Source organism: Balaenoptera ricei, chromosome 4, assembly GCF_028023285.1.
Source record: "Balaenoptera ricei isolate mBalRic1 chromosome 4, mBalRic1.hap2, whole genome shotgun sequence".
Taxonomy (NCBI): Eukaryota; Metazoa; Chordata; class Mammalia; order Artiodactyla; family Balaenopteridae; genus Balaenoptera; species Balaenoptera ricei.
Genome location: NC_082642.1, coordinates 136,288,028 through 136,300,093, shown reverse-complemented (window position 1 = coordinate 136,300,093; position 12,066 = coordinate 136,288,028).

Genomic DNA, 12,066 nt, shown 5'->3' with positions numbered 1-12,066 from the left:
TGCATTACGTTACGTCCCTCCGCTCTCCGTCATATGCAATATAACCCACGTTAATATGCGGCAGTTTTGGTATTGATTTCCCCCTTGTGGATTTCGTTCTGCCCATGTCAGATAGAGATAAAAATTATTATATATACTGAATTTACCTAGTAACTAACACCACAACTAGATTTCAAGTATATAAAGGTAGCTTACACGACCTTAAGAAAGAGTGGATGCTTCCAATTTAGGCTTAGCTCCAACATTCAAGTCTTGACTCCTGAATACATTGTGAATACACGGCAAACACATCTGAATTTGCCTTGAAAATTGTATTGAGAAAATTGTCCAAGAAACTCTGTGTGTTTCATGGTCCATGAGTGCCCTCCACAGAGTGCAATGCAGACTTTTGGGGTTTTTAGTGTTGTGTCTGTTTAACTTTCTTGAGCGTTCTGTCTCGGATCATTTCTGTATTTCTAGTGTTGTGTCTGTTTAACTTTCTTGAGCGTTCTGTCTCGGATCATTTCTGTATTTTTAGTGTTGTGTCTGTTTAACTTTCTTGAGCGTTCTGTCTCGGATCATTTCTGTATTTCTAGTGTTGTGTCTGTTTAACTTTCTTGAGCGTTCTGTCTCGGATCATTTCTGTATTTTTAGTGTTGTGTCTGTTTAACTTTCTTGAGCGTTCTGTCTCGGATCATTTCTGTATTTCTAGTGTTGTGTCTGTTTAACTTTCTTGAGCGTTCTGTCTCGGATCATTTCTGTATTTCTAGTGTTGTGTCTGTTTAACTTTCTTGAGCGTTCTGTCTCGGATCATTTCTGTATTTCTAGTGTTGTGTCTGTTTAACTTTCTTGAGCGTTCTGTCTCGGATCATTTCTGTATTTCTAGTGTTGTGTCTGTTTAACTTTCTTGAGCGTTCTGTCTCGGATCATTTCTGTATTTCTAGTGTTGTGTCTGTTTAACTTTCTTGAGCGTTCTGTCTCGGATCATTTCTGTATTTCTAGTGTTGTGTCTGTAACTTTCTTGAGCGTTCTGTCTCGGATCATTTCTGTATTTTTAGTGTTGTGTCTGTTTAACTTTCTTGAGCGTTCTGTCTCGGATCATTTCTGTATTTTTAGTGTTGTGTCTGTTTAACTTTCTTGAGCGTTCTGTCTCGGATCATTTCTGTATTTCTAGTGTTGTGTCTGTTTAACTTTCTTGAGCGTTCTGTCTCGGATCATTTCTGTATTTTTAGTGTTGTGTCTGTTTAACTTTCTTGAGCGTTCTGTCTCGGATCATTTCTGTATTTCTAGTGTTGTGTCTGTTTAACTTTCTTGAGCGTTCTGTCTCGGATCATTTCTGTATTTTTAGTGTTGTGTCTGTTTAACTTTCTTGAGCGTTCTGTCTCGGATCATTTCTGTATTTCTAGTGTTGTGTCTGTTTAACTTTCTTGAGCATTCTGTCTCGGATCATTTCTGTATTAGAGAAAATTCATAAAGCTTGAAAAGAAATTAAATTCCTTGATCTAATTTAGCGAAGGTTTAATCACTTAAGTTACGAAGCAAAATGTCAATGCCAGCCTAACCCTCACTCTCACTGTACATCATCCTGCTGCATCCAACTGCTTGACAAGGAGCTTCTGAAAAATGCTATTTTGCTTCTTAAACAACGGGTAATGGATTTTTCATAGTTTTTTTTTTTTTCAGCTGTTCCTTCTGTAGGAAACTGAGTTAAGAGCACAAATGTTGGCAATTACTCTTGTACTCCACGGCATTTGTTTGGAAATACCACTTAATAAATCTACTGCAGCAAAACCTCCTGACTCTTTCAAGGGAATATTGTTTGACAGAATTTAACCAAGGGAGAGCAAAGGTCCAACTACACTCAAATTCACTCATTTTGCAGACTAATAGTTTGATATGCATAGAAACAAATCATTGTACATTGATCGAATAAATAGAAGGAATATACAAGGCCCACCTTAAAAGGCAATTCCTTTTGAACAAGTAATTATTGCTCTGGCAGTTCCTTAGAGTCAGTCCTGGAGAAAGTAAACTGAGAGAAACATCAGGCAAACCAAAACAAAGAGAACTCAACATTGTGATCAAAATGGCCCTCTCAAAAGAACCACTGAGAATGCACTGTCATTTTAGGAATAGATGCTGAGCAATAACAACAATATTCCCCAAAATATGAAAAGAATGGAAGGCTTGTTAGCAACGCAAGTGCTGGGCTGACATGGCAAGTTTAACATTAGACAACCCAGTACAACTCCACTCTTCCCAGCATAGCCCCTGGTCTGACCAAGCCTGAAGACCAGCAATGCCGAGGCTCCTCCAGTCTCAGGTTGGTCCCTGAGTCCTTGACCAGAGCTGCTCCTTTCACAGCTGAAACCACAAATGCCACACAAAGGCCTGGAGTGAGGTGAGCAATATACTCCCACTTTGGTAAGACACAACACACACACACACACTAATTTGCTTGATACTGAAGATAATTTATTAGCCATAAATTTAATTTTCTAATTATAAGAAGGACAAAGACAAAAATAAGAAGGCTGACCCATGAACTGAGCTCTGCCATGACTAGTATACAATTTAGAACATTTTCAAAAAGATAACTTAAGAATTATGTGTTTTAGTTGATTTCATGACTGCCAGAATCAATCTATAAATTAAATTTAAGAGATTTGAGGAGGTTAGCTGTGTCCCATAAGTATTTTTAATGGAAGACAGCACATTTATAAGCTACAGGGGCCCAGGAGTCTTCTGTCTTGTAGCTCCGCCATCTAGAAGAAGAGGCTTTCAAGGTTACTGCATATGGGAAAGAGGAGCCTGGGGGACATTGTAAGGTGATTTTTAAGACCAAGAACTGGTGGGACTTCCCTGGTGGTGCAGTGGTTAAGAATCTGCCTGCCAATGCAGGGCACATGGGTTTGAGCCCCGGTGTGCGAAGATCCCACATGCCACGAGCAGCTAAGCCCATGCACCACAACTACTGAGCCCACATGCCACAACTACTGAACCCCATGTGCCTAGATCCTGTGCTCCTCAACAAGAGAAGCCACCACAATGAGAAGCCCATGCACCACAACGAAGAGTAGCCCCCGCTCTCTGCAACTACAGAAAGCCCATGCGCAGCAACAAAGACCCAACGCAGCCAAAAATCAATAAATAAATTTATTAAAAAAAGAAAGAACAAGAACTGGAGGTGGCTTACATCACCTCTGCCCATAAACTACTGACCAAAACTCAGCCAGTAACACCCCATTCTGACTGCAGGCAGGTGTAGGAAGCATGATGATCTAGTAAATGTTTTTCTGTGTCTGCAGGAGGAGGAAACAGTATGGTGACTGTGTAACCTTGTCTCTGTCTCACTTTCCTCTATAGGATAAATACCTAAGTACAATCTAAGCACATTGCTTTCACTTTGGGCCAATTTTCCTAGTATTATATAAATCATCGTAGTTTTCCTTAGCACACTCGTATTTTTTTAATTTCTCAATATTTCATAATGCAAGCTCTTAAATTTAATAAATGACTACCTTTACTTTGTCTTCCTGTTTCAAAACACTTTATCTAATAGATCCATGTTTTTTGAGGTTATGTCTAAAGAAGCAAAGCTTTGGGATAATATATTAATGTGCAGTTTGGGACACTTCATTTATTTAGGTCAAAGAGTTAGGAAGAAGCCCTTTAGGGCACTTACTGGGAATTGAACACTCAGACATTTACCCCAGTTTTACAATAATGAGATAAAGCAAAAGAAATCCTTGTCAATTTAATAGAAAATTCATCATCAGAGAGAAGTCTGTTGGCTTGAGCTTGCAGCAAAGCATGTTTATTGCTTGATTAACTATTAATACGGTTAGAGGTTACGCTCTTTGGTAAAATCCCATTAGAAACACACAGTGGAGTAAAGAACATTCAACATCAGCATTATTTGTAATACATTTAGAACTATGTGACTAACAGCTAAAGAATGAAAACTTGAGCTTACTTGCGTATAGAAACCATAGACAAGACACTGCCATAATGCAGTAATGCCAAGGGGAGATTTAATATACAAGAGATAAAAAAGGAAGAGTTTCATTCTTCTGACAGTCTAGCCAGTGCAAAACCATATTTCAAGATCAAATGGCAGTTAAAGTAAGTACGTGTGTCTGTATTAACTAATCAATCATTATGGTTATACAGTCTAATTAAGTAGAATTGAATTGTAGCCTATCGCAAACTGGTGATTAAATGGTAAGAAGGAAAATCCGAGGACCTGGCTCTATTAATGTGAACACAGATAAATGACAGGTTCTTGGTACCACCCATTTCTCTATGTGTAACACTAGGATAATCCCTACCTGGACCTGATAGTTTTAGGATATTTTTGATAAGGAATTCCACTCAAAATGAATGAAGGTTCAAATGGGGAATATGGAAAAGATAAATAATAAATGTACAAATAGTGTAAAGACTGCTTATCTTTGGTGTCACTAACATTTTAGTGTTTAGGCTGTAGAGGCGTTTAGAGATCCTTTACAATTGCTACTGTTAAAAATGTCTCTAATCTATATTATATGCGGGCAACTTATTTTTATAAACTTTTCTACTTGACTAATCATTCTTTGAATTCCTGTCTGAGGAACTTCTCTCCTGGTATCTTAATTTGATGGCATTTATTTTCTGATGAGATAGCTGGAATCCAGGATTATAAACTATTAACTCTTTAAACTTACTTTTTACTCATTATAGCCTAAAGTTAATATTCAGAAGGTTAAATCACACACAATTTAAAGTCAGACTCCTCTTAAAAACTGGTAGGTTTTTTTTTATCTTCATGGGCTTAAATACAAAGCATTGTAGAAAATAATGCCTCCTTTTAAAATTGTATTTCAAATCGAATGAGTATGAATGAAATTGGGATGATATTGTTACTTGAGAAATAAGATAAAACTCCACTACTGGTGTTCCCACAAATAAGAATCTGGGAATTAAATGAACAAGATAAGCGTCTATGTTAAAGCAAGATCTAATTCAATTAAAATTGACAGCTCTTTCTGAATTGCATAAGGGAGCACTGTATTTCACACAGGGATTCAGTATCACACATACATCATACAGGAGTCATTTATTTCAGACCTTTAACATGTTACTGTTCCAAAAGCAGTCCATGACTTCATAAAGGATCTGACCGACAGTCTTAAAGATCTCTCGCTTACGTGTATCCATAACACAGGCATCCACTGTGCAAATGTCTCCACAAACCCGGCATTTATGTGTGAACTATACACATCCTGAGCTGATGACAACAGGGTATTTGTTGCACTTGGTTTCCAGGGAGACAACACTTTACAGGACCCCGACTTATGCTGCTCCATGCGAAGCTGCCTTAGAATCGCCTTCAAAGACCCCTTGTCTCCATCTGTGAGCTCAAGGTAAAGTGCTGTGATGGCAGCTGCTAATGAGCTGACTCGCCTTCATCAGGACAGCCTGAATTTATTTCTGCTGTCCCCCTAGGGAACTGTCAACTAGGAATATGAGTGAGAGGAGAAGAAATGATTGCCCTTTCCCAGGAGCATGGCACTCTCTCGAACACACTGGCTAATTTGATAGTTACAACAAAGAATGGGGGGAAAAAACTCCATGTACATTTGCTGATATTGCGATGTCAGCTAAGTGTTTTCTTCCTAACTTTTCCAGGGGTGGCTTCACCCTGCCATGCTCTCTGCATGTGCCCGTGACTCTTCGTTTTGTCAGCTGTGTGTGCTTGTTCCTAATTGCGGATTTTGTTCCCATGCTCCTAACCTGCAACTGACGACAAAGAATTTTAACAGAAACTACTGAAAACTTAAAAACATGTTTGAGATCACTAGTTGAAAAATTTTTTTGATCTGGTAATATTTATTAATGGGGCACTGCAATGAGAGTATTAATGGCAGAGGTCCTCTGTACACTGGGTCCCACATCAGGGCCATCACTGTGAAGCAGAGATACGGTTAAGTTAGGCTACGAAGGCCTGATTCTGAGGGATAATTAGATAAATTCTGCTGAGATTGGAGCAAATTCATGAGTGATAGCATGCTTCTGGTTGCATATTTTGGGGACTGTTATATTCCATTGGGAGGTTTACTTCAAAATAATGTAAGTAAAGGACAATAGGATTCTTACTAAAGACACTAGAATAGAGGAAGCATTGTGAGAGAAGAAATTGATAAAATTACGACCACCGACTAAACTTACAGAAAGTGAAACAATTGGTATCCCTTGAATTGGACCCTCATTTACACATCAGCTACAACTCCTCTAGCTGGACTTATTGCCTCTTATACAACAACACATAATCTAGGTAGCTAGACCTTGGACTATTAGGAGAAAATGACGGTGAGATTTAGATCATTTAGGCTTCCAGAAGTAATTCATTTCTTCTGGGAACCTTGAAGGAGACAGCAGAGTACATTAATGTTATATAAGACCATAAAGGGTGTACGTGGGAAATAAGGGGGGAGTTATTTGTGTGACTATGTGAGTGTGTGTGTATGTGTGCATACACACTTGCATACAGAATCTTTAGGTACAGAAAGCCGTTATAGTAAAATTATACTGAGAAAAGTATGTTTGTTTTCTATATAACTGAGTGTAATCCTTATGACAGCATAGCTAGGGGCTGGAAGCAGCCATGGGGATGCATCTGAAAGTCAGGTTGAAAGGTGAATGGAATAAGAATCCCTATAAACTAACAAAAGCGATTGTATGGATGGAAAACAAGAAAGCCGTCTGTGAAGAGAGAAAAAACGTGTTCCAACGAGTGCCATGTTTTATTTTTCTCCCTTCCAAAATCTGAATTTTTTTCCAAATACCAATGTAGCATTGAGAGAAGAAATTACAGGTTCTCCTTAAAAGAAGATATAAAGAAATCCAATGAGGCACACGACTGAGGACCTGACAAAGATGGCAGAATCGCTGATGGCTCCTAAAAGAATTAAGGCTGATTCCCTGAAGAGAGGTTCTTCTGAGTGTATTAGTCCAGAAACATGTGCTTAGGGAGTTTGTTTAAGAGTAAACTACCCCTACTGTAATAGATATATATATATATATTTATATATATAAAATGTATATATATATACTATATATAATGTATATATAGTATATATATATATAATGTTTGTTTCTACACTGAAACTTAAGTAAAGATAAACATTTCAATGATAACCTTTGATCCATTGTTAATATCCAAAGAAATAAGAGCCAAAGGAAAGCTTGGTAATGAGATCTAAAAAGAAAGAAAATCAAGAGTAATATGGCATTAAGAATAACAACATAAATAGCTCTATCTAAAGAAATTACCCTTTTGTGTTTGTTCGTTCATTTGTTTGTGTTCTGAAAATGCCTATATTCAAAGGCAGCTAGGTTTACAAGAACTAGGAGTTGCTCTAGCTTTTTTTTAAATTAATTAATTTATTTATTTATTTATGGCTGTGTTGGATCTTCGTTTCTGTGCGAGGGCTTTCTCTAGTTGCGGCAAGCGGGGGCCACTCTTCGTCGCGGTGCGCGGGCCTCTCACTATCGTGGCCTCTCTTGTTGCGGAGCACAGGCTCCAGACACGCAGGCTCAGTAGTTGTGGCTTACGGGCCCAGTTGCTCCGCGGCATGTGGGATCTTCCCAGACCAGGGCTCGAACCCGTGTCCCCTGCATTGGCAGGCGGATTCTCAACCACTGCACCAACAGGGAAGCCCACTCTAGTTTTTTGATATTCTCTTATCTTCCTGAGGAGTCAAGCAACAAATTTCACTACACTGTGGCAAAAATATCCTCAATGATCAAAAATTGCCAGTAGTTGTGAAAGCCTTGCTTGCAGTCTCTCAAGCTGGTTAGCATAGTCATGGATGTCACTGGATGGTTTCTCTTCCCTCTACAGTTTACTGGATCCCCAGTGACCTGGTTCCTTTCTCTCTGTTCTCCAGCTCAAGGCTGTCCCGCTTCCATTACCTCAACCCTTTCTAAGTGGGGACCGGAGAGCTAAATCTAACCTGCAGACTCATTCCTGTGCCCTTTGATTCAGCAGACAAAAGTTTGAAAAATTGAGAAACTCCCTATAAAAGCTCAGTTTCCAGCTACTTTTTAAATAATCCAAGAAGGTATAGCAATACTGAATCTGTCTGGAGATGAGGACCTCTTGACGCCAAAACTTTACTCATTAATTCAACAAAACCCCCATTGCTACCTGTTGTCCAGTACCTGTCCTTGTTCAGCAATTTGAGTCACCTGAATGGCTTCTTAAGACATTTAATTTGGGGCCCTTAAAGGTCCTGATCCTCTTTTTTCTCAAGTCTATAGATAAATAAACAATTTTCACTTTTTAAAAATGGTATGTATCTGGGCTATTGCACCCATTATTTTATCACCGAAAATTTGCTTTAGTTCTCTAAAGATCTAAGTTAAGCTTCATATGTATTTGGTAAAGCACCTAAAAATGTTACTGGATAAGCAACTATACTATATGAGTGATATGATAGAATTTTGTTTGGGTTTGTACTTTGAGAAAACATTTCTAATATATAAAATAACTGAGATGAAAACATGGGGATTAAAGGAAAGTAGTTAAATTAGGGTTGGAGAAAATCAATCAATCATTGAAAACTGAAAAAGGTTTTTGAAGTTTGTTTCAGTTCTGTGTTACAAGCTACTTTTTTTAAATTTACACTTCTCAGAGAATGATAAAATAAATGCATTGCTCTAAATTGCTGAAAATACATATCTTTAAACGTTAAAAAGATCAAATGTTTCCACAAATGCACGTTTCTATAATGTTTACTCCTTGCAGAGCAAAAGACTTCTAGAAAGTCGAAATAGCAATAGAAAATTAGTGCAATTATGGGGGACAGTTCTGCTGTCTCGTTCCTGGCTCTCTGCTTTCTCACTGTCCTCACATGGTTTCATGAGAGAAAAAGGAAGCAAACTCTCTCAGGTCTCTTATTAGGGCACTAATCCCATCATGAGGGCCCACTTTCATGACCTAATTACTTCCCAAAGGCCCCATCTCCCAATACCATTGCAATGGCATTTGGTGTTAAGGATTTCAACATATGAATTTTGGGGGAGACACAAGCATGAAGTCCAAAACACTGGGTCAAAAGGTATTCATATTTTACATTTTGATAGTTACTACTAAATTACCTTCTTAAAGTATTATGTTGATTTCCACATCTATCAACAATAGAATAAGGAATACGTATTTACTAATATTTTATTTATCAATAAGATCTCAACTCAGATTTCACTTTCTCAGGGGAGCTTACACTGACCACATTTACCACAACTAATACTTCCCATTAGTTATACCTTCATGGCACAACATGCTTGCCCTTCTCAGGATTTAGCATGGTTGCAATTATACATTCGTTCCTAAAATCATTGATTGTGTCTCTTCATCTGACTCCTAAGCTTCATAAATATGCAGCAGGATTTTTCCTTGTTTGTTTCTCCCTTCACTGTTGAATCCCTGAGACTTAATAGAGTACTGGGTACATAGTAGGTATTCAACAAACATTTGCTTAATGAATTCTTTTTAGTGAATAAATATATTGCTAGTTCCTTAATTATTGCTAATGTTGCACAACTTTGACTCTAGTCATCGTTCTGGATCTTCTCTAATTTTTCCATACTCCACTTTGTCTGAAATTCTTACACAAAAAGACAGCCAAGGTAGTTGTCTCAAATTATTTTAGAAATTAGGCAGAATATAAATTAAGCAAATAATGGTCAATAAAATGTTAATGCATTTGGCGAATTCCAACATTCACAGAGAACCAATTATCTGTCCTTTGGTAGGTGCCAGGCTATCAATGAAGTTTGATACTTATAACATTTTAGAAACCAACTCATTGTTGATTTGTATCAGACTCAGAGTTTTTAAAAAATCTAAAGCTTTTTTACCTATTCTTTGATTTTGCACTTGGTTGAATAGGGTTTTCCATTTGTCACTATTATATGATGCCTTATTAGATTCACCTTATAGATTCCAACGTGTTAAAATATTTTTGGAACTTGATGATGAATCCAAAATCTAGGGTCCAGAGTGCCGTGGCCTCCTGACAGAAACCCATTCTACATTAATTTTAGGGCTTTTCTTGTCAGTATGAATAAGAGGTCTAAATTAAGCTGCAAATATGGCCATTTGTACAAATTTGGCCATTGTACTATTTAAGTATTTTTTCCATGACTTTTATCAAATTTTTCTTTGTATAAAACATTCCTACCGATCCCCTTTTGTCCCCTCCTTTATTTGACTGAGTAAAGGAAATGTGCCTTATGCATGCATGCCTGGCGGTATTCATTTTAACAGTGATTTGTACATTGTTGGTCAAAAATGTATTCATTCAACCACTTAAAAAGCGTATGTTGAACTTCTACTCTGACTTATAAACTATGCTATAAATGTGAATAAGACACAGAATTGGAGAACAGGAATTCACAGTTCTAGCAAGGTGGCAGGCACATGAAGCATTATGAAACAATTGAGAAATGCAATTGTAGCAATGAGCAAAGAATATGTGTCAAATGTTAAATTGAGTTGAAGTAATCCTGTCTGCCCACCTCCTCAATTATTTTTAGTCCTGAATTCTCAGAATAGCAAATGATAGTATGAGGTCCAGAGGCAATCAATTAACCTCTTCATCACCCTAAACCAAGCCCTTCATAGATATCTCCTCACCCAGAGAGGTTTTCAATGTATTATATTAATCATATTATGTTATGCATATCATGTCATATCATATTATATCATATCATATCATTAGTATTTGGGGAGACAATTGATGCCCTGCATATTTCTCATTGTAATCCTATTTCAGCTAAAATGAGCTCTTCTTGTCCAGACCTTGGAAATGTGTAGAATTCTCCAAGGCATCTACAAGAAAATTTTATTAAACTTTCCACCACCTTTTTTTAGAGTAAAATCTAAGAATGTCACAAAGTACAATCAAATTATTGGAAAGAGATATATGATATGAGCTCTTCTTGCATAAGATCTTGAAGGGGGAAATGATTGCAGTTTATCGAGACAGTCATTGAAAAAATACTTGTTAAGCATCTGTTACATATTTGTTACAGTGCCAAATGTAACATAAAAATAAGAGCTCTTGCCCATGGAAAATAGAGTATAAAGACAGATCTATATATTCGTTCATTTATTTAACAAGCATTTATGGAGTGCCTACTATATATTCAGCATTAAACTGATTTCTGGAGAAACAATAAAATATGTTTTTTAATATCAAATCTAAGTTTAATGGGGGAAGTAGACCCAGAAGCACAGTGACACTATGTTGTACATGCAGAAGCAGAAATATGTACAGGGTTTTATAGAAAAAGAAGAAGCACTCAGCCTATTTGTAGCAACAAGTTAATGTGGATATGTGTAGTATCAGGAAAGTCATCTCAAGGTGACCCTAGAGCTGAGTTTCAAAAATTGGAATCTTTAGTCCTGCTAATAGTTGTTGAAAGGGCATTCCATGCAGAGGGGCAATGGGACCAATGTCAAAGAAGGGAGAAAATCCTAGAATAAAGAAGGTCAATTCAGGAAAGTATAGCAAGCGTTCTAGGAAAATATGATGTTGCCTGAACTAGGACAAGACATAGAGGTATGGAAAGGAAGGAAGTGACTCAAAATGTTTCTAGATATTTTGGTGAAGGATGAGAATGAGAGGGAAAGACAGCTGAAGGGTAATCCTCACATTTCCAGGTTGATTGACTGGGTAGATGATGACTTCCAAGCAGAATTTCCAACCCAGTTTGGTAACTGGTTGAAATTTAGCAGACTTTATGATCCCCTAAGCTCTCACAATGGTTACTATGGCTTGGGATAGACGAACCCCTCAACACATCCCCACAAACCTTGAGAAGCCTGCTACATTTCTTCAGATGCATGTTAACATATTTTCATTTCCTAAGAATCGTGTGGTATGGGAAAAGTAGGAAGAAACTACATGAAGAATTTATACACAAATAATAATTACCCCTCTCCTAAACATCATGCCATAATAAATCTTTCAGAAAAGAAGCAAAAGAAACATTGGTGGTACTTTCTCTGTTATTGAATTCATATGGGTAAGATATACA